Source organism: Chionomys nivalis, chromosome 15, assembly GCF_950005125.1.
Source record: "Chionomys nivalis chromosome 15, mChiNiv1.1, whole genome shotgun sequence".
Taxonomy (NCBI): Eukaryota; Metazoa; Chordata; class Mammalia; order Rodentia; family Cricetidae; genus Chionomys; species Chionomys nivalis.
Window position 1 is genome coordinate 17,524,620 of NC_080100.1, and position 4,608 is coordinate 17,529,227.

At 39.6% G+C, this 4,608-nt stretch overlaps 1 pseudogene; it reads left to right on the top strand.

Annotated features, from left to right (window-relative positions):
• The first annotated feature begins 901 nt into the window (after positions 1-901).
• Positions 902-2,245, top strand: LOC130887394 (ras-related protein Rab-7a-like; annotated as a pseudogene).
• The last annotated feature ends 2,363 nt before the right edge of the window (positions 2,246-4,608 follow it).

The window sequence follows — 4,608 nt, forward strand, 5'->3', positions numbered from 1 at the left end:
AAAAGAAAATGTAGGGATAGAAAAGAAAGCCCCAGCTCACCAAAGGCTTAGAAAACAAAACTAGGGATCAACTCACTGAAAACAGCTGAAGCAGGCAAATTCAAGATGCTTGTAGAGAGTTGGGAGGGGGACAGCAGCTAGGGCAGCAAGCAAGAAAGAAAAATGCCCAAAAGAGGCTAAGGAGGACTGAAAAAGCAAGCAAAGGAAAAGGTCCATCCATGTAAGGTGTCAGTCAGTTGTGTTTTTTGTGGGCTTGTTGCGGCTGCCTATTGTGCAGTCCCCATTTTCCAGGGGCAGGGAATGAGAAGAATTGAAAGCAACGGCACAGACTCTGCAAGTTCCCAATACAGAAGCTCTTTATTGCAAACAGGTTGTGTATTTTTATGGGGTCAGGGAAATTAAGCTGCCACGGGAACATTTCTGGTTGTTCCTTTTGAAACTGGCAGTCACGGCTGGTGTGCTGTGATTGGCTAGGAGCGCATGTCATTAGTTACTGTGCTTTTGATCTGCTGGCAGTTGTCTTGGCCAATTTTGCTTACTCATTGTGAGTTTGCATGTGCTTGTTTGTGCTTACGCTGTTGCTCTGCCTCAATAATCAACTATGGATGTCCAGAAGACACACCCTTCACTCTAAGTGTGATAAAGAGGTTTGTGAGAAGGTGGTCAGCAGATTACATTAATCCCTTTCTATTGCTCTATGTCTTACCTTTCGATTAACAATCAATGTCTCTGACAAGTTTATTATATGGGGTCAATTCTATCATGCTAAGTATTTGTATTCCACACTGCAATATTTCTGACTAAAGAATTCTTCAAAGCCATATATGTGCTGCAGTGGGTGCATGTAAGAATAAGCCCTTCATTTAAAAAGCCCATTAAAAAAGTTTATGTTCGAAAAGCCCGAGGCGGCGGCGTTGGCTACGGTGTTTGGGGCTGGGCAGCTCCGAGGAGCCTGCTGGAGCTGGAGTCGGATTCTCTGTCGCGGCCTGCCTGCATTGTGTCTCTTCCTCGGCGGACCCCGCGCTTAAAGGATGACCTCTAGGAAGAAAGTGTTGCTGAAGGTCATCATCCTGGGAGATTCTGGTGTTGGAAAGACATCGCTCATGAACCAGTATGTGAATAAGAAGTTCAGTAACCAGTACAAAGCTACAATAGGAGCAGACTTTCTGACCAAGGAGGTGATGGTGGATGACAGACTTGTCACCATGCAGATCTGGGACACAGCTGGTCAAGAACGGTTCCAGTCTCTTGGTGTGGCCTTCTACAGAGGTGCAGATTGCTGTGTTCTGGTGTTTGATGTGACTGCCCCCAACACATTCAAAACCCTTGACAGCTGGAGAGTTTCTTATTCAGGCCAGCCCCCGGGATCCCGAGAACTTCCCTTTTGTTGTGTTAGGAAACAAGATTGACCTTGAAAACAGACAAGTGGCCACAAAGAGGGCACAGGCTTGGTGCTACAGCAAAAACAACATTCCCTACTTTGAGACCAGTGCCAAGGAGGCCATCAATGTGGAGCAGGCCTTCCAGACAATTGCTCGGAATGCCCTTAAACAGGAAACAGAAGTGGAGTTATACAATGAATTCCCTGAACCCATCAAACTGGACAAGAATGACCGGGCCAAGGCCTCCGCAGAGAGCTGCAGCTGTTGAAAGGGCAGTGAGCACAGAGCACAGAGTCCTTCACAGACCAAGAACACACATAGGCCTTCAATATGCGTCCCTCCTCCTCTAAACAGAATAGAACGTGATCTCTCACATCCAGCTGCCAAAAGAAAACTCCACCAAACACAGTCAGCCACCACACACACACACATACACACACACAGCAAGCAAACTCTAGCCTGTGCCTGATGGGCTCTTGGGGCAGTTGCCCACCATGAGCCCTGTGTACGGCAGGCATATGGCGGAGACCCTGGGTGCTCTGGGGTGCAGTGGGCATGGAAAGCTTACTCTTTTTGTCCACTGGAGAGTGAGAGAACTGTTCACAGTTCGTCTGTGTCTAATTATCTGATTTTTTTTTTAACGGTCTTGTGGTCTTTACCCCTACCCCTCCTTGAAGGTCCTGTGGGAAGGCTGGTGCCCACGTTCCATTCTGAACAGGCTGTTTTGTATGTATCTGTTAATGCTTGTTACTTTTAACTAATCAGATCTTTTTACAGTATCCATTTATTATGTAATGCTTCTTAGAAAAGAATCTTATAGTACATGTTAATATATGCAACCAATTAAAATGTATAAATTAGTGTAAGGAAAAAAAAAGTTTATGTTCTATTACATATCTATACAGCAATACAAAAAAAGGTTTCCATTTGGTAAAACAGCATTACTAAGTATGTCATAAAAACTAAGAGTCCACATTTGGTGTTTCTGCCCTGCTATTCCTTGCTGCTGACTTAGAACTTGCAGACTGCTTAGTGGATGTTTGGCCAAGAGAAATATTGTGGACCTGGAGATGCAACTGTGGCAAAAGCAGCAGTTGCCTGAGCACAAATTTGCATGGGTATCCTCTCAAAAAGAATAGAAAAGCAAAAACAATTAATAGTTCCAATTATGCTTCATGTTCTACATATGATCATTTCCAATATTTAAAGGGTCTTACAATCTTTCTGGCATTTATATTTGAAAGAATACTTTTTAAATTTCTAATAAAAATAATCGAAGGATAAGTAGAAATTATTGATTTAAATGATGAAGTCAAAACAATCTCATTTTTTAAAATCTAAGTGTCACAAAATACTTTTTAAGAGAGTATACTCTTTAAACATTTCAGAACACGATAATCATAAACATTTCCAGCTCTTTCATCCTATAATTATAAAAATTTTTAAAGAAAAGTAGATGTATTCACAGTTTAAGATTAGCCTGACTATCACTATTTTCAAAACAAATACATAAGAGTAGTTATTAAATGTGAAATCAAATTTTATCATGGAGTTTTTATGAAATATTGCATATTACTAATATGATTCATTGTATCATCAGATTGATTAAGAAAAGCCTACAAAGTCCATCAAACAAAGGCATGAAATCCATGCTGAAAAACTCTTTAATAGGACCTACTCAAAATGACTGCTTTATATTAAAACTATAGACCTATCTCCTTCCATGTCTACACTGCCTAAAAATGCATGTATATTTTTACCAAACAAATCCTGTATGTAGGATGGCTTCCATTATTCCAGGCTATGGAAAAATATGAATAAAATGTAGATTTTTTTTCCTCTCTAATAGTTTCAGTCTGCAGGCTCAAGTGGTAAGAGTTGCATTAAGCCTGGTATGCTGTTTGCAAGTGATTAGATCCTAAGGGCTATAAGTTCCTCAAGTGACTCCATTCATCAGTAAATTCATGACAATATTTTTGTAGAAGGGTTGGAAACTAGGAGACAGATCCCATTGACAGCAAGAAGGCAATTGTGGGCAGACTTTATGGAGATGTACTTTTCCTTTGCTCCTTCTTTATCAGTTCCCAGCTTCCATCTAAATAGCATTTTTCTCTTCACTGGTCCCTTTACCATAGTATTTCTGCCATGCTTAGGCCTACGAACAACTGATCCAAGTAAGGACTTAAATCTTGAAGACCCCTATAATGAGAGTTAATATAAAAGCTTCCTTCTTTTCAATTACTTTTTTATTATGTATTCTGTTACTAAGATGGCAATTGGATGACACAGACTTGCCTGAGAATTTCAGGAACAACTCAACAAAAAATTACAATGTGCCTTATGCTCTCTGAGGATTAGATGGGGGTGGGGTTGAAGGGTTTGCGGAGGGAATGGGAGGAAGGAAGGGGGTGGGAAACAGGATTGGTATTTTTAAAAAAATCTAATAAATTTTAAAAAACTCACTAGAATACATTAAGTAACAATTGCCCCCAGTGTGTGCTTACTAGAAAGCTGACTGATGCAAAGGCAGTTTTCCATACTTAATTGTAGAACAGCAAAGGAGCAAACAGCATCATTATTAAAGTCAAAAAGCTGTTCAACACATCCACATTCAAAATCAGGATTATTAAGGGAGTTGCCTTTCCATAAGAGAACACTCTTTGCCAGCACACAAGACTTTTGAAAACCTTGTTTTAATGTCTCATTTATTGATACACTCGTTAACAATGTGTATTTAGTGAGGCAATTTTTAAAAGTACGTCTTCGTTCTGTTATGCAATGTCTCCATTATTCAGAATGCTTGAGAGACAGAGCAATGTCTTAGTCACGCTTGCAGCTGAAGCTTCTCTCTCTTCTACAAAACTACAGTCAGCAGACTCCACAAAGTGAGCCATCCATCATGCATTCATTTCTCACATGCTCAACATGTACACTTTAAAGTTCTAGAAAAAAATTAATGTTAACTTTCTATCAAAAATTAGTGAATATTCCTCATGTCATTTCTACTTTGTGGAAATAGATTATGTATGTTGTGCAAGTTAGCATAATATTGTGATTCAGGAGATACTAAAATTCATCTTCAATTAGAAAGTAAAGCATAAATGTTTCTAGATATGTTACTGTCCTAGTATTTCTCAAACTAATGAGCTCTTCATATTTGTGTTTCTATCACTTAATGAATTCCTAATATTAACAGTACATGTTAATACTGCTCATTCTGAAGATG